Genomic DNA, 19,516 nt, shown 5'->3' on the forward strand with positions numbered 1-19,516 from the left:
ATTATGGCTGTGGGGATAGAAGTAAATACAAAGAAAAATGCTTGGCTTTTGAAATACTAGCTAGAGCAAAGTCTTTTACACTTTTCAATTGGAGTAGCTCATATTTTCTTGCTATGTACTCTTCAAGAACTTATAAAAGTGCACAACTTTTTAGGGTCTCTCTTATTTATGTGGAAAAGCTGACATAGTCCCGTAGATCGAAGCACTGTTCACAACTCCAACCACTGAAACAAATGTGGCCGTGTAACGTATAAATTTGCAGTTTGTTTATTAAGTTGGAAAACAGCCCTGCTACCATACTTTATATCTTCTCACTATAAAATTCAGAAGCAAATTACTCCAAAATTCCACACTAAGCAAGACAACTTATTTGTTCCAGCATACCTAAAGAAAAAAAGGCACTAAAATAATTTTTAGTGATGAGATGCTCCAGTTATTTTTTGAGGTATTTAAAAGCCTCTGCTGAAGTTTATAGATCTTACTGATGACCTTCTAGTTCTTTCAGTTCTATGCAAGTCAAGCATATTCACTCTTAGACTCTAACAAAGTCATTAGAAATATTCTCAAGGTAGGATTTTAACAAATGACTTTACAACCATGTGTAGCTCCAGACCCAGCAGATGACTCAGAACGCCATTGTTCAGACTTTTTTTCTGTCATGTCTTGGGGGAAGCAGTTCTGATGCTATAAGTATTAACAGATGAGATACATCCTGCCTTGCCCCTTCAAAGAGTTATAGAAATGATGGGATAAAAAAATCCTTCTTATTTTCAGTAAGTTGGAGTGAAGATACCACGTGTCAGTGGAATCTACCTATGCCACAAATGAAGTTCAGGTTTAGAAATTTTTATTGCTTTGTATTTGTGACTGTATTTGCTACCAGAAGTTCTTGTGTAGATATCCACTCTTAAAGAAATAAAATATATGAGGTGGAATTCTCTGTAAATAATAAGCTAACTTTAAAGGCAGTGTACAACCTGTGTAAGTGTGACCCTCTAACAAGTGCAGGTCTTTAACATGTTAGGCTTTTCCGTCATACTTGACTGCAGAATATTACTGTAAAAAAAGCATCAACTGATATAATTAATATATGAAAGCATTAAAAAAAGAGGATATGAGAACATGCTAAGGGCTACCAGATTGGTTTAAGCCAGCAACTTGTCTCTAGAAGTGTCATAAATAGATGCTCAGAGACATGCTGCAATGGTACATGGTGCTTCTTTTATTGGGTCTTTAAACAAAGAGATTTACCAAGCTCCTGAGGCCCAGGTTATATTTGGAAGACCATGCCTAACAGTGAATAATGTACTTTTAATAACCACCGTTCTGTTTGCCTTCCTAAATTTTTTTCCTTTTTGGCCGCCTTAATTCTGTGTAGTATTACAGGTCTGTGAAGTTCACAGGTTGGTTAGCAACTGCTTAAGGAAGTGTTTCTCTCGGTTCACTTGAATGCCTTCTGCTTGTTGCCTTCTGAACAAATGGAAGACCTTCACTTATTCAGAAATCTTCAGCCTTCTGTCTTGTTAGTCATCCTGGTCCCTGTTCAAAAGTTTTAGTCAGCTCTAACTTCTTTCAGATGGAGATGGATTAGTATATCTAATAATCTTTGCAGTCTGTTGAGTCTCTTCTGAATCAAGAAGTTAAATTATGCAAATTAAGCCAGGTAGGAGTACCTGAACAGCAGGTTTGTCTGTACTCTGCCTCATCTCCGAGATGAGCAAAATATACGCAGCCAGGTTGGTGAAGTGGGCTAGCTAGGATGCTGAACAGCATTTTCATCCTGCTAACATCATCATGTAGTTTTTGGACTTGATCTGGATTATCATGACTGATTGGGCTGTGTTTAGAGCTGCTTTCACCTTCATATATGTTGCTGTAGCCTGATGCTATGCTATCCTCCAATTTCTCCATTAGTTAAGTTACAATGGGACACAGTTTCCTTTGTGAAAATAGTGTAAAAGTGACAAAATAGTCTTTAAACTCAGAAAATTTTTAGTTAATGAGTGACTGGGGCTGCCAAATCTGATAAGAAAGTATTCCAAGCACCTTATCTTTGTCTCCCTCGGTTTCTTTCTTTGCTTTGGTAAAGGCAATACACTTAAATAATGGATGTTAAAACCCAGCTGTGTTTAAATCAAAGGTAAAGAATTCCACTGACTTTACTTTGGCTGGGATTTACCTCAAGGTATTTATTAACTTATTCTGTGTTAACATTTGTAAGATCTGCTTAAAAAGAATATCACAGTACTGCCCAAAAAGGTCACAGTATCTGTAAGATGTATATTTTTACAGCATAAAATGCATGTTACCTGTGAATAATTACAGAATATTGTCGTCTTGATCTATATGTTTCTGTTCTTCCTCCAGCAGTATCACTGCCAGCATCTCTCTTCATTTTAGTGTCTATGTCTTGGTCTCCACCAGGACTGCCTTAGAGTAGCAGGGAAAGAACATTTAGCTGGCCCAGTAGCCAGTGGAGGAATTAAGGTTTGGCTCTAAGAGACTTAATCTTGTAAACATGGTTCCATTCTAAAATGGTGTAACATCCACAACATTGAAGAGATTTTATTTGTACCTGGCAGCAGTGATATTTTCATAGGCATAATATTCAATTTTCGAGCCTCTGGTGAAGGAAAGCAAAGGCAGGACAAGACAACAAATATGAACAGATGGCTCAAGAATAAATGTTGTAAGAAATGTCTAAGGATGTTTGACCATTGGAAAGCATTTGTGGAAAATTTCCTCTGGAACGATGGACTCCTCTGGAGTTGCTGGGATACTAGCTTTTCTGCTTAAAAATTCTGAGATGGCTACACCAATGAAAGTGATCATTGTCACTGTTGCCTCTGCTGCTTGGTCTTCACAAACATTCAGCAAGTGTCAATGAATGCAAATGGGTGCAATTTTTTCCAAACAGAGGTATTCAGTGACACACCTTTGTTTCAAATGCACTTCCATGTCAGATGCCATTTTTTTAGACTGTCCCTCTGCTGTCATCAGTCACATGGCAACAAAATGTAATGGAATATTGATGGGGAGGTTCAGTCTTTACTGCCGTATCACCAAGATCCTCTTCTAATATTGTGAGCCAACATAATAACATAAGAGGTGTTACTTTCAGAGCAGTCCTTGTGCTGTAGTGATATGAGAAAGTGGAAGAAACCAAACTGCAAGAGAAAGAAGAACAATAGAATATCAGAACACAATAACAGAATCACAAAATTGTAGGGGTTGGAAAGGACCTCTAGAGACCATCTAGTCCAACTCCCCTGCAAAGCAGGCTTCCTAGACCAGATTGTGCAGGTAGGTGTCCAGGTATGTCTCGAATATCTCCAAAGGAGACTCCACAGCCACATTGGGCAGCCTGTTCCAGTGCTCTGTCACTCTTACTGTGAAGATCTTATGCGTATTTGTGCGGAACTTCTTTGCTTCACTCTGTGGCCATTTTCTCTTGTCCTATTGCCACACACCACTAAAGAGTCTGGCCTCATCCCTTAGCCTCCTGCACCTTAGGTATTTATAGACATTTATCAGATCCCCTCAGTCTTCTTTTCTCAAGGCTGAACAGACCCAGGTCGCTCAGCTTTTCCTCATAAGAGAGGTGCTCCAGGCCCTTTATCATCTTTGTGACGCTCCACTAGACTCTTTCCCGGAGATTCCCATCTTTTTTGTATAGGGAAGCCCAGAACTGAACTCAGTACCCCACATGAGGGCAGAGTAGAGCGGGAGGAACTCCTCCCTTGACCTGCTGGCCACACTTTTGTTAATGCACCCCAGGATAGCATTGGCCTTCTTGGCCACTAGGGCACACTGCTGGCTCATAGCCAACCTGTAGTCCACTGGAAACTCCAGGTCCCTCTCTGCAGAGCTTCTCTCCAGCAGGTCGTCCCCCAACCTGTACTGGTATATGCAGTTATTCCTCCCTGGGTGCAAGACTCTACACTTACACATAATAGAAACAAGGGCTCATTGTACAGGTACAGAGGAATAATTTTTTTTAAGGAAATACAAAAAAAAAGATCGTGTTGTATGTTAACATGGGAATATATTGTTAGCAGTACCACCCATCTGGAACTAAATCTCTTGCAGCAGGAGGGAGATTAAGGCATCAGCGAAGTTAAAAAGCAAAAATTATTGAGAAATAAATGAAGTACACATAAAGGTAAGTCAACTGAACTTGGAGGAAAGTTGATACTTCCTTAAGTGTTGAAGAAGTATTGTAAAAAACTCTAGTCTTCGTGACAACCTTTAGAAGGTGATACAAGAGTAGAAAACTTACAAAAAATCATACAAATAGAAACAAAAGCCAGGTTTGTTGGGCTGGAGAGATACGGTGAGACCTGTCATACATCTAACTTATGGAGGGAATTAAAACAGCGACTGAAAGCATCTGTATGGAAAAGAATGGATAATGAATAGAGGCAAAAGTTTGTCATGGTTCCAAAACTAAGCTAACTAGTTGCCTAGAATATCTTGTATGATTAATGAGTGTTGTAAGACATGAATGCAGGATGGATTTGGAAATGAATGCTTCCAAGTTAAAAGTAATAGTACAAGACCTAACACTGTCCAGTTCCTGGGAGATCTACATAATGTTCACTCTAAGACTGGAATAGAAGCAGCTCATAAAATTACAAATACCATCTCCCTTTTTCCCAGTCTTCCTCTTTGGATGTGGTTCTATATAGCACTGTGCCACCAGGACTGTTGCTGAAGTTTTCTTTCACTAACAGATCTGTTTTCATTTAATTGGAAAGGAGCAAAGCTTGTGGGTTATGTAAAATACCTTTCTTTTTAGCACTTTGTGGATTTTACCTCGTGGGAATCTGCCTGAAAAATTACCTTCTTGAAGCTTTCCTTGAAAACACATCTGATTTCAAATCATGATCTAACAATACAGTTCGTAGAATTTAGCAGAAAGTTTATAAACTTAATGCCTGTTTCAATATAATTTTATCCTTAGAGATATCATTTAAACCTAAACTCAAAGTTCCATAGCTTTTATCTATCGCCTCTGACTGTCCACAATATCCTGATCAATAGAAATAAGCCTGACTTATGTAAATCTATTTCCTTTCTGTGAGTTCTTCACAACTCTTAGATGACTGCAGCAAGACCAGCAGAAAAAAAAAAAAAATTCCTTACCAGAAGTATCCCCTTTCTCAGAGTTAACAAGACCACCCTCAGGCAAGTGGTGTGGCAGAGGTACTGTTTTACAGGACTCAATCATTCGGACTCTGTTATAAAAGATGAGCTTAAGCCTCCAGGCTTATGCAGGGTATGTGCAGTGTGTTAGCCTTGGGCCAACCCTTTGCCCTGAGGGAGCTCCGGAGCTGTAGGAATATTTTCCTTTCTTTCTTTCAAACACTGAGTGTATATTTTAATGGTTATGTGCTGCACATTGCACACATATTTCCTTGGGCTGGTTACTGGTATTTAAATGTAAATTATACTAATGATGTCACAGCTCTTCATGCATAGTAGTCCTCTCAGTTTTAGAAGTGCATTTGATATTTCTGAAAAAAAGAACAGGAATTTGGGAGGGGGGGCGGGGAAAGAAAAAAAACCTCTGAACCTTTAAAGAGAAGGGTCTACAAAATGGAGATATAGACTTCGTTCATGCTGATAACATAGTGGCATAGATCATTTTATTCTCATGGTAATCCTTATGTGTTCCTGGATTTATAATAGTAAACACTTATTTACGGTTCCTCATGTTCACCTGCATTCTTGCAAACATGCTTCAAAATCTTTTATTTTGTGTTTGAAGAATTTGAAGTGACATAACAGGTTTTAGAAGGTATTGTGTTATTTCTGTAATGTAAAATTAATTACTGACTTAAGTCAGGAGATAATTGGACATGCGGTACTTGTGGAAAGATAGCTTGGTATTTTTGACTCACACCATAAAACTCTTCTCAGATTGTGTGTGTTAGGGATATGCAAGTACATATGCACATGCCTGTGTATGAGAAACACAGACATATTACTTTTACATTATGACTGAAATTCATTCTTATCATCAAAGAATGTACACCAGAAGAAATTTAGTCAGAGTATTTCTCATCAGATGAAAGCCAAAATGTGAAATGTTATTTTCAATCTTCTAGTGTGAAAACAAATCTTATTCTGGACTATACAAATTGTGCACTTTCCACATGTTCATCCCCACATCTCTCGCTGATCTGTTTTGAGAATTGTTTTATGGAAACAATGTGGAAGTGTCTGAAACACAGACTAGGTCAGAAACTAACTCCCTCAACAGCTATTGAGGGAGGGAATAGAGCAGGCAAATTTATGACAGTTTGACATTTCAGATAATAGAGGTCAGTCCTTCAAGTTGCAGTCCCCCTGAGGTGGGTGGATTTCAGTAGGTGAATATAGAAAGAGCTGGTACCATTAAATTGTCTCTTTTCTGCAAGTGAAGCATATGATGATAGGCTGGAAGAAAAGAATTTATTTAATTATTTTGACCGACATTCTACTTCCTTTCTGATGAGAAAGATCCCATTCATTTCTGTGGCATGGAAGAAGAATGGGATTTGAATTTCTAGAATAAAGTCTTATACTGTGAATGAACTGGAATGATGTGTACTATTGCATCTCATTAGGAAATATTTCCCTTTTTTGTACTGTTGTACTAAGATTTTATAATTGTTCATTGTGAATACTGTTTATGACATCAGAGACTGAATGATTACTGATTTTTGAAGATTTTTTGAAATGAAGATGCACTTATTCTTTAGGAGTATGAATTAATCCCATCCCCTGTTGCATCTCTGCCTCACACATTCTAGCAGTTACTTGAGCTATGGATATGAAGTGTGATAACAGCATTGGTGTGAGGTTTATAGTCTAATATTTGATACATGCTTTGAATTTGAGATTTGGGAGATACTTTTATTATTTGTGTAGCTATTTTCATTAAGTATTATGTGAACCTTATAATAATATACTTTTTAAATAATATTAGATTTAATAAACTATATTGGCTTTCTTTTTCAGAAATGGGAAAAATCCCCTGAAATAAAGAAAACCAATGACACTCCTCAAATTAGAAATATGGCTTTATTTGTTTGATTTGTGTTATTGAAAGTAGATTTTTTTTAAAATTTCAATTTGTCCTTGGTGCTTTTTCCACTAAACATATTCCATTTACAGTGTCAAAGGTAACTAACTTACTGCTGCTTACATGTAAACTGTCATATTTCTTAAAAATCTATTTTTAAACTAGCAAGGGAGAAAATAAAGAATTAAAAAATATTTTTTCAATAGAAAAAGAGGAAAAATTATATTCACTTCAGCTTCTTAATATTTAGACTGAAATTGTTTTGCAGACACTTAAGAAAATTAAAAAAAAATGTGTATTAACAATATTTATTATTTATGTTATTCTAAGTTGTAGCATCAGCTGTAACAGGATTTTCTGGGAAAGCATGAACTGTTTGACTCGGTCCTTGAATGTGTATAGATGTTTATGTGATCCACTGATGAGGAAAGAAGGACTTTCATTTCTCCCCTTACTACTTTTGGCCAATGTCGGCATCCCAGGTGTGACTCCTTGTGCAGTACCTTTGTCGTCTGGCCATCGCAGTCAAGCAGATCTGTGCAGAATGGGGTTCCTGGGAACAAGGAACCCCATGAAAGATACTCCTGTCTGTTATCTTACCACATTGGCATTGCCTTCTTGGCAAGTTAAAATTTGCAGCTCTTGACATTTGCTATCAAACTAAGAGTAGAAGGTGTGAAGCTAGGAATTAGAAAAACTGGAATTCTTGTATTCTGTAAAGACCTTCAAATGTCACATTATTGTATTAATGATTATGCAAGTCAGGAATTTCCAATGGGGCTGACTTCAGCAAAATTATAAGCTCTTCAAAATCAAAAAGGGGTTGAAAAATTAATATTAAGAAATTAGAATAAGAAGCAACAAAGATTAGAAGAACATAACATCATGTTTCTTGTGGGGAACTGTGTGGTCAGAAATCAAAGCTGCAAAAATCTCTTTAGAATAGCTGCTATATATGAGTTTAGTGCCGTCTTTCTGCCTATGTCTAACATTCATTGTCTTTTGCATGTTTCAGAATGTTGTTGAGGTTTCTTCTTTCTATATTCCCACAGCATATATTTATCGAAGGCGTGCTTTACTGTAAGTGTTATTCCTGTAACAACAACAGGTATTTTTAACCAGGGATGGTCAGAATCACAGTGCTGAACGCTATATCTTTTGCAGGCTTGAGTATTTTTATTCATGTTGCTGGTCTCTGCCAGGTCTTCCCTGAAGTTGATATCCCCACTTGTAAAAAGTTTATTAGCAGAATGTTTGCACAAATTCACGTTTTCATTTTGATAGATACTCTTTCACTTACTTTTTAATTTTTTTTAAGTGATGCATAGCATAAGCACGTAGTATGCTCACTCTAGGAAGATTTCTGTTTGCTTGTTTTTTCACACCAGCAGTGGAAGGAGAGAAGGAAATGTTATTAAAATTCTCTCTGCTATGATCTGTTGCTGTGGAGCTACAAACAACAAAAACAAGGTGAAAGAATAAGTGTAACTTTATTTGAGAATCTTGTTAAATCTCACTGAAAAGTTGGTATGTCATATGTGTATTTGTATTAAAAGTAATTGAATTAGTTCAACATAAATTGCTTTTGCTCAAAGAATCCAATACTCCTGAGGTCGAAAGTTCACAATTTAGGCCTGATCCACAGCCCAGATGAGTTTTCCTATTGGCCACAGTAAATGTCACATCAGGTTCAATCAGGTACATTTATTGTAATTGATCTCTTTTTCAAAAAAAGAAAAGAAAACAAAAGCAAAAACAAATAAACAACCACAATTTTTTTTCTGTTTTGGTAAGTAAATATTATGTTATTGATTCTTGGAGTCTGTAAACTGTGACTACAGCAAATTGATATTCTAGAAGTTTGTATGATTAAACTGGAGGACTGGAGGTGAGCACTATTCACTCCTCTGTTCCAAACACCCAGGCTCTGGTGCCACGCTATGCAGTGTCAAACACTGGTGATTAACATCTGTCCTGTGATAATTTTGGTTACACCAGCAAATTAATTTATTCACTAGATATTAAAAAGAAAAGTTCTTTAGTAATATCTCAGATAGGAATGTAGTCTGAATTCTCACACAGTGATAAAAACTTTGGGCATGTTGTAGTCAATTTTTATCCAAGAAACGATACATCTCCCTATCATCCTAGCTCTCTTTAACCATATTGCCCTCACTTATGTTTGTTATGTAGTATTTGATTGTAATACATATAAGCTTCATCTAAGTTAGCAAATTTGAGCCCATAGGAACAGATTGCATAGCAAAAGAGATTGTAACAGAGAGCCCCAAACCATGCTGTAAGCATTTCAAGTGGTTTACTTCACACCAGCTCTTGTCCCAGTCCTGTAACTACCCATTAATGAAAGATGAAGCCTTCCAGCAGTTCTTCTAGTTTAGTTTTATTTTAAAAATGAATTATCTTTTTGCTGAGACCATCCTGTGAAATGAACTGAAACAGTTGGAAGAGGTTCTTGAAGTTCGTTTGCTGAATGCTGAACAGTAGTTTATGAGATATGCTTCTAGATGACTGAGATAGAAAGAAGTTGCCTCTTAACAGAGATTTTGTCCCTTCTTCACATAGTATATTATAAATCTGAATTTGGGTAAAAGTTCTATTGGGTCTGCTGAGGTCTTTGGGGTTTGACAGAGCGCAAGTGCTTTTAGGAATCCCAGACAGGAGAGTATTTGGCCATTTCTTACTACAATAAAAGGTTCAGTTCACTAGGCTGAGATGCGAGGTATAGTTCTATTCTGTAGATCAGCAAATGCAAAGATGTCACAGTGCCATTTTCTTAGTCTATCTGATTTCCTATAGGAGCGGATTTAAGTCTGATATAAATTAGCAATGACCTTTTATTTCAAATAAGCAGACTGATTTATAGTAGCTGACAATTTGACTGGTAATTTCAAAATTTTCTGCTGTGTGTAGCATAGTATCTCTTCTAGTAACATGTATGATTTCCTTCTGAGGAAAATATAAAAAGAAGACCTCTTATCCAATATGTGTTGTAATAGGAATTGCACAGGTTTGGTGTTACTTACTTCAGCAAAATAGCAATTCATCAAACTGACTGGAAACAACAGGTCTCTCAGCCATTTGACTGTGTGGGGAATGACAGGCTGTATCTTAGATGCTTTAATCTGAATTTAGTGTGTATGAGAAATCTTGGGATTCTTGTGTGAAAGTCCAGAGAAAAATATTCCTCCAGTGAAATTTGGCTATTGGAGTATGCAAAAAGATACAATGAAGAGAAAAACATAACAGCAGGTGCTTAATTTAGCCCTCTGAAATCCTGTGAATAACCCCTTTCCTATCCTCTGGTCAGGCTACTAAATGAGGCATGCTTGGTAATTACTGTATTATCCCATTCAGCAGGGGGACAGAAACATCAGTGCTAGGCTTTTGTTATTTTACATTCACCCCCATTAGTGCTACTTGCTGCACCTAATAGGCTGATAAATGGGGTATTGCCACTGTCAGTGACTAAATGGCACTTAATATTCCATTTTGAAGTTCAAGAAATCAGAAGTAGGAGGAGAGTCTTTTGATGGCCATTTGTTCAGTGACACAGACTTATAATCAAGGAAATTGATGTTGAAGGTTCTGTTACTCAGATCTCACCACAAAATGGTACTGTAAAACTGCAGTGGATGCCTTGGACTTAGGCAATATAACCTTTGACCTTATTAGGATTACATCTAAAAATAGTATTAAAAATCAGATGTAGAATCTAATCTCTCATTCCTGTAACATTATTTCAGTATAGATCACGAAAAGAAGTTTGAGCGAAGAATGTTGGGTTTGTTTCATTACAGAATACAGAAGGCCACTGCAGAAGTTTGATGTGACAGTGCTTTGTGGTGCTCGAAGGCCACCTTTGATCAGTGGTCGTGTCTCAGCTGAAGAAAGGAGGAGGCTGAAACACTGTAAAACATGCACACCAGTGGCTTCTGCAGGCACACTCAGGGAGGGCTAACGTTCAGTTGTCAAAGCCAATATGTATTTAATAAATTCTTTGTAACTTAGTGATTGTTATCCTTCTCTTTGTAGCAGTCCAGATAAAACAAAGGAGCTCATTAACCTACGTGTGCTGTTTACAGTTGATTTGTACATTTTTCTGCCAGCACAGACAGTGAAATAGCACAAGTCTGCACAATATGTTACTTGGACAGAGGAGAAAACTCTGAAGTGAGAGGATTCAGATCCAGGCAGCAGGAGTTTGCACAGCTGGATCTGGATTTAAGTGTGGATTTTAAATATTCTCATTATTCAGAGTTGTTTGTATTTTGTAAGCTGATCCTGATCTTTTTGATTCCCTAGCACAGAAATACATTGTCCAGTGCTTTGACTCATGAGGAAAAGGTGATGTAGCAAGCAGTTTAACTGTAGAAAGTGGCCAGTGTAGCACACATGCTGATATTTTAAAGTCATAGAAAAGCAGTTTGGCCTCTGCTTGTGTCACTGAAGTCCTCCTCTTGGGCTGTGACCTCTTTTCTGACCCAAATATCATCATAGGTGGATTCAGTCTTCCTGCCCTGCCTTCTGCTGGGCCTTTCTCTTGGTCTGCACTTCACCACGGCTTTGTGGGCCACCTTCTCTGCAGCCCCTACCATCTGGAATAGCTTCACTGTGGCTCTCTGCCTCATTGACTCTCTTCTTAATTTCAATTCTCAGTTGACCATTTATCTTTTCTACCTTGCCAATTTCTTTTAATTTCCCTGTCCATCTGCTTGGTCTATTTAACTCTGTGAAAGCTTTCAGATTATGTATTTTTTAGTGGCTGCATGTGAAAATGGTACTGTATATATATGAACAACTTCCCCAGTTTGGACAAGCGTGTTGTTAGCATCAGCTGTAAAAAAACAAAAAAACTATGTCTCCCTGATGTGCTTAGTGTTACACTTCACAAAGTTAGAGGGGGATGCTGAGATTTGCGTTGACAGCCAAAGGAATATTCTTATTCTCCTAGAGCTGCAGCAAGCAGAACAGATGGTATTTTCCTCCATTGCCCATCACTCTCTGTCCTTTCCTTCCTCATGCCCCATTGTTCATTTCTCATACCTCACTGTCACTTTGGGTTGTATTCAACACCTGCTGAAGTTAGTGGAGAATCTCCCACTGACTTTATTTGGCTTTGAATCTTGCTTTTTGTGATCTCTCCTCCCTCTGGCTATGTATGAACCTAGATCCCTTCTCTGACCTCTCAATGGTTTGGATTATGTCTGTGCATCATTCTCTTTTTACTTCCTATACTTTTCCAAAGGCCTCAGCAGAGGAGTGATGGGGAAAGCTGTATGAAATAGATACTTCTTCATTCAGAAGGTAGAAAGAAAACCAGTAATTTTTTTTTTCCAGTTTAGAATACTCTTGAACAATGTTTCCTAGCTTTTTCCTCACTGAGCTAAAAAGAAAACAAAAACATACTCTGAAGTTAAAAAAAAAAAAGTAACAATAATAATGTCAGAATTATATTGAAATGTTTTGATGGGGATTTTCTTTTTAATTTAAAAGATTAAAAACAAAACAAAAAAAACAAAAAAAAAAAAACGGAAATAAAAGCCACTATTTTGAAAATGCAATTTTGAAATATCTTGATTTTCCACAAATTCTCCTTCCCTCCCCTTTTTCATTAGCTATAATAATTAACCCCCAAATGTATTTTTTTTTTTTTCTGGAGGATCAATTAGTCAGTTATTTATTTCCCCATTATGTGCTATCTTTTCATGGATTTTCTCTGCACTGCAAAGCAATGCCTTGTTGAGATCCTTTCCAATCACCTTTTTCTTCTGTAGGCCTGGAAACAGGAGACAGGGAAAAAAAAAAAAAAAAAAGAAGAAGAAGAAAAAGAAAAGAAAAAGTGAAAGAAAAAGAAGAAAAGGAAAAAGGAGGAGAAGTAAAAAAATTTTGTGTGTGTATGTGGAGGGTCCAGGTTTCTATGGGTTTACCAGCAGATCCTGTTTTATCTTCTTAGGCTTTGTGGTGATTTCCTTGCTTTTTCAATCTAGTACAATACTGAAGTAATTGTTACTGTGTTTTCCAAATAGTGCTACCTGCAGCACAGGCATGCTTGAGAACGATGCCTTGTGACATACTGTAAGATGCCTCACTTCAATAACAGAATTGACAAAGGTTTATAAAGTTTTCTGTCTTAATAAGAAATTCCAAGGCCTTGTTATTTCTCTGAATGTTTGATTCATAAGGACAAAATCATCACCCCAGTAAAGTCAAATGAAAATTTCTGTTGCCTTCATGTAGTCAGAATGTCTTCTTGCAAAATTAACAGTTTGTGTGTTAGTTTATGCTTGGATCAATCCAGAACCAAAAATTCTTCTTACACTAACACTGTGGTTCTCATAAGCTGTAATTCAAATAGCAATTTTCTGCTGTTCTAAAGACCTGGGAAACATTTTGCATTTTAATTGAGGTCCCTAGGAGTTTTGACATTTCTTAGCAACTTGCAGGATTTAACCCTAATAGTATTTACAGTAATTAAATACACAAATTAAATAACAAAACAACTAATGACAAATTGATTCAATGCCAAGTAAAGGACTCAAATAAATGCTTAATTAAAGATGCTAATAAAATCCCCTTCAGTCCTTTACAGCCCACTCCCTAGGGCTAAAGATGACTTTCTACCTCAGAAATCTTTATAGCCCTTTACAAGCCCTGTCTCTTGGGTTATTGCCTTCTTGAACCTCTGGATTAAATGCTTGTTAGCTAAGCACAGTATAAACTCATTTAAAAAGCCATCAAAATAATTAAGTTGGATTCAAAATGCTCTGTGTTCTCCAGATATGATATGCCATGGCATTCCTATCTGCATGCAGGTTCCTATTCACAAAGGCTATGTCTAATTTTGAGCACCTCTGCAGCCAGATATATGTCTGACTATCAGACCTACTTACTTAAGCCTATGGTAGAAATCATGTGCTTAAATTTAGGCTAAGTACCTTGAGGAGTTGGAGCCAAAGTTAGAAAGAGTACAGCCATAATACAGTCCAATTTAAGTAGAGCAAGACTGCTGTTTTGTAATTCACTATTGATTCTAGTAAGCTTTCTTATTTATCACGTAAGTAGAACCTAGCAATAAAAATGTATGTTTTTGAATTAGTGCACTGGAGAATGGAGCTGCTATAAATATTGTTATTAAGCGGCACTCAAAAATGAGAGAGTTCCTTAACTTACTATTCAATCTTTCTTTCATTTGCCAAGAATCTCTCTTTCACCCTGGCAGATAGCCTCATTAGATATTCTCTCCTTATCTGAACATATAGCATTTTACATTTTGTGTCAATAATGATAAAGCAAGTGCTTATAAGCGTACAAAAAAATGAAGAGTAATTTCCCAGTGTTTCGTTAGATAGCTGGCAGAAGGAGATTAAGGCAGGCAAACTGTTGTGATCACCAGATATACACAATGTGACACATCGTAGGCCTTTCTGTTTTACTCTGTGGTATTATTTCATGATGGAATTGTTGTCTTTGGAGTTGTCAGCAGATAGCTGATTTCAAGGTTTTCCTTTCTTCTTCTGATATGTGATAACATTTCACATTATCTCTTCTAAGAAGCCAGTGTGATTTCGGATAACACTGTATGCATTCTATTCCTATTTCATGAAGTTCATTACTTTCATTAGTGTTCAGCTTGGACATCTATTAACAGCTTAAGTATTTTCCAAATTCCCAAACACAGTGAGAAGAAAACAATTCCTTGCAATTTGTATAATCCTCTTCTGTATCTGTGCTGTCTGCTTAAAAAAGAAAACAGGCTGTGAAGCCTGTGAGGAAATGATTGCACTGGTCTGAGTGATGTAATTTGAATTCTGTTGAAAATCATTACAACATCTAACTTATGTGCCACCTTTTTGCAGGGAGAGTGGTGACTGGAAATGGGAGAAAAGTTTGTTCACTTGAAGGTACCGCTGGCAGCATGCCCAGTTACCTGTTGGATATCTGAGTATTTACAAATATTTCAAATAACTTGCACTTATTCCTTTGGAAACCCAAGAGAAATGTATTGTTTATCTGGCAACCTAACAAGTATGCAAACAAATGGACATGAAAGAGGCTTAAGAATAAAAAAAATCTCCAAACCAAAACACAAAACCCTGAAGACTGAAAAGAATAGAATTAGAATTAACAGCCTTAACAGAGACATGGTTGCTCTATCCACTGATCTTTCTAAACTGCATCTCTCTGAATCCTCCAATTATGTCCGCATGCTGCTTCCCATCAAGAATAAAGAAAAAAAATCAGTTCTCCATGCAACAGTATTTCAAATGGTTCAGTGCATCATGAAAAGATGTATTACAGTGTCAGATCAGCGTTATGCGAAGTCATGTTCTGACTCTTCACAGATTGTTTTATCTCCTTTTTCCTGTTTATTCCTGGCCTTTAAAATGTCTGCTGTTACATCATTTATATTTTCAGTACCTTCAATTAGTTCTTATGTAGAGTTATACTAGTATTGGTCTGTTGGTTTCCCATTGTTATACTTTAGTATATAATACATAGCTTGGGTGATTTTCTTTAGTCATTACAATGGATTTATTTCTCAGATCAAAGGGCTCAAAAATTTTTCCAGTGGTATTTATTTATTTATTTATTTAAGAAATCTAGCAACTCATCAAAGAACATACACCGCTTATACCCACTTATTGTTTATGTCCTAAGGCCATCATGATTACATCAGTACAGCTTTAGAGCATTTTAAAATCATATTACTAATGTAAAAAAATACTTTAATATGTTGTGAAAGACTGAGAACAAAAGTAGAGTTCTGGTTCATGGCTTGTATCTTTTAGAAAAAAATAATTAATTTTTCTGGAAGTTTGTAAAGCCAAATAACAACAGGAGAAGTAATATGTGAAGATCATTGCAGAGCCTAGAAGGAAAGGATTCTTCTCAAGTGCTGCATAACTCTCTGTAGGAGTTTTGTCCTTGGTTGGTTCAGATATGATTCTGCAAAGTGAAATGGGAAATTCAAAGCAAAGCAAGGCAGAGACAAAGCTGACTAAAACAGAGCATCTGCAAGCTCTCCTTAAGGGACTTCCTAATATTTATCTGTCTCTCTCTCTGTCCTTTGTTACTGATGAAAATAGTGATTTACCTCTGTTGAGGTAAATCTATACAAGCAGCTTCGCTTCCCTGAAGTGAGAGGGGGTTCTATTCTTTACATAGCTTTGGGAGAAGCTGAAACACAATTCCAAATCCTAAGTCTTTGAGCTATTATTTGAATTCTTCTCAATATCATTCAGAATTTCCATGGCTAACTTGAAAAACTCTTATCACCATGAAAAACTCTTATCACCATTGGAAATAGCCTGGAAGGGAAATGCTACCTTGTAATAAACAAGAGAAGATCTGGTGTGGTTGTACTAAGATGAAGAAGGAAAAAAATATTACCATAAAGTTCAGTAATACTTAAAAGAAACAAAGTGATTCCAATCTGAGAAAAATGTTATGTTTTTTTTTCTAGAAATGTCACAACATGGGAACATGAGAGTACAAGATAAAGCTCTACTGAAAATGGTTATGTCTCTCTGATGGCTTTAGTCAACTATGGCAGGAAAAAGGCATTTTAGCTATGCTGCAGAAGTGTATACTGGACAGTAATAAAGGAATAAAATTAGGAAGTCAGATTGATACAATAACACAATTAAAATTTCCATTGCTTCAGTGAAAACATAAACAATGTCCCTATATTACAGTAATTCTACAGTTATTCTTTTAATGGCATTAATTCAGGATTCTTCCATTGTAGAGTGAGTTGCAATAGTGTCAGAGGTGAAAACTACATCATCACCGCTTAAGAATATGAAGAAGATGAAGTTAAACTTTGTCAAAAAAAAAAAACAAGAGTGTCTTTAGCTTCAAAAACTTCTTGATTTCATTTAATGGCAGATAATGATTAAACATTTTACTGGAAAAACAGAAATAAGAGGTCAGTAAGGATATTCTATTCAAAAATGGTTGGTGAACCGTTATTTTCAGAACTGTAGAAATTATGAGTCTCCAGATTCAGAACATACTGGCCATCTCACAGGTTTTTTGTTTAGTAAAGCAATTACTTGTAAGATTTGGAAACATTTACATAGAGATACAGATAGTGCTAGTCACATAAATTGAATACATCATCAAATGAAGAGCTAAAAATGGCAAGATGTTGTGCTGAAATGGGCCAGAGGAAGCTTGTCAAGAGACCACAGCCAGTCTGGTTCTTCACAGAACTTTTTGATTTAGTTTAGTATGTTGGTTAGGAATAATGCTAGAATCTTTGAAAGGTAAGGTGGTAGCATGGGGAAGTTTGCTAGTGGCACAAAATTAAAAGTGTTGTTGGTGTATATTGGTGTTTTTCAGGAAGAAGTGGGTGTCCTCCCTGTTGATAAATAATTGATGAAATACAATCATGAAAGTGTAAGGTTAAATATTCAGCAATGTATAATCAGAATTTCTCTTATATCTTGGGAGCTCATTAGTCAGAAATGATTGAGGATTGGAATGATCTGCATTTACTAGTCATTCATGCAGTGATGAGGAGCTGCTCCTGTTGTTTTGGAACTAAGGAGGTAAATCCAATTCTAAAGTGATTTTGACAAGCTGTTTCCATTAGAGCTAGTAATGCTAGCAGAATTTTCTCTTGTTCATTTGGAATTCTGTGTGTGTCATTCCATACACTTGCATATAGAAGAAGAAGAATTTAGGCTTAAATAGATATAAAAAAAGAGACTAGAGTAATGAAGAGAAAGAAACTCAATGCAGTGATTAAAGAAATAAACAATATTTTTAAGATGCAGCTCTCCTAGCCTGTGAAAGGAGATGAAAATGGCTGCAGCATCTGGATGGAGATTGAGAGTGCATCTATTGTAGCATTTTAGTTTGAATGAGGAGTACACCTTTCATGCAAGCACTGCCAAAGATGTGCATTGTTTCATACTGGGAAAGTCTCAAAATGCATAGTTGCTTTTCAGATGGAGCTGACAGATGTGATCCAAGAGAATGACTGGTGCTGTAGCTGCCAACAGATTCTCAGCTGACAGGGCCAGGGTATAGCTAGTAGAAAGTAAAGCCATGGATGGGCATTTCCAGCATATATCAGGCTGTTAGCACAACTATTGCACTACTTGTATTTGTACTATTCCTGTATCCAGACTGAAAAGGAAAAATGCTGAATCTGTGATTCAGTTAGTTACATTTCTATCTCATAGTTAAGAAGGCTAATTTGAAATCCATCTTAATGCTAAAATAAGGTATTTTATATTTATTAATGGTATTTGAAAAGCAGGAGGACTGAAGTTTTTAATGCTAACTAGGAAAAAAATCTTCATGTGTATACATGAGTACTGCTCCAAAAGTAATGTCTCTTTTATTATATTGGCCCATGATATCAGTGGTGGATGTTGGTGGTATGGCAGCAGAGGTTGAACCTTACCACCAAAATTCCATTATGTTTTGTTGCCATGCAACAGATGGCAGTAGAGGGGTAGTCTGACAATTCAGTATCTGACACAGAAGTGCAGATGAAGCAAAGGTGTGTCACTGAATTGCATCTCCAGCTGCTCAACAAGCTTGCTTTCTGTAGGTACTTTGAGCTGACTGGCTCTCCAAAACAGATCAGCAGGTTACTGTTGAACCAACAGCTCCTATCTGGAGCTCACTGGATAATGAAAGCTGAATTGCATCTGGTGGCCCAAAATGCTCCTAATGAGGTTTTATTCAACACAGGTAAACAAGTAAATGGAAGCACTTGAACAGCTAGGTAATTTATCCTAGGAAATGTCCACGATTTTTTCTAAGTGCCTCATGTTTCTGTCAGCAATTGATTTTAAGCATTATTTCTGTCTTGAAGAGAAACGATCAAAGCGTACGTTTTGCTGAGAAGAGGTCAATAACAAAGGCAACCACAGAAAACATTGAGTTTTAGTAAGAGTTTGTTGGTTCATTCCAGTATTGTTCAGATTTCATAAAGTCAGAAATTATTCTATTCTTTTTGTACCCTCAGGCAAGTTCTTAGGAGTGACAGAGCATTTTGGTGAAGAGAGATTCTGTTGTACAGGAGCACTTTTAGAGAAGATAGCCTGATACCTACACGTGGAAGGGCATAGCCTAACTTCCACCTACAACTTCATTTCAGAGCTAGGACTTCACAAGAATAGTGGAAGGGGATACATGAGTAATTCTTTATCTCCAGAGAGCATTCTAGCAAGTCACCAACTGAATAAAAATGTTAATTCATGCATCCTCTGTGATTCACAGGATTCAAAATTCAAGTATTTAACATACCCTTCTAGTATTTAAAGAATTTTGTCAAACTAGTATTCTTCAATCCTACATTACATTTGATGCTGTAATAAGAGCATTCCAAAGACTAATAAGTGCTTTGAAATGTTGGTTTAATGAGAAGATGAGAACTATGTGTTTACTCCTTTGAGTTTGTAGTGC

This window comes from Phasianus colchicus, chromosome 4, assembly GCF_987193195.1.
Source record: "Phasianus colchicus chromosome 4, bPhaCol1.hap1.1, whole genome shotgun sequence".
Lineage (NCBI taxonomy): Eukaryota > Metazoa > Chordata > Aves > Galliformes > Phasianidae > Phasianus > Phasianus colchicus.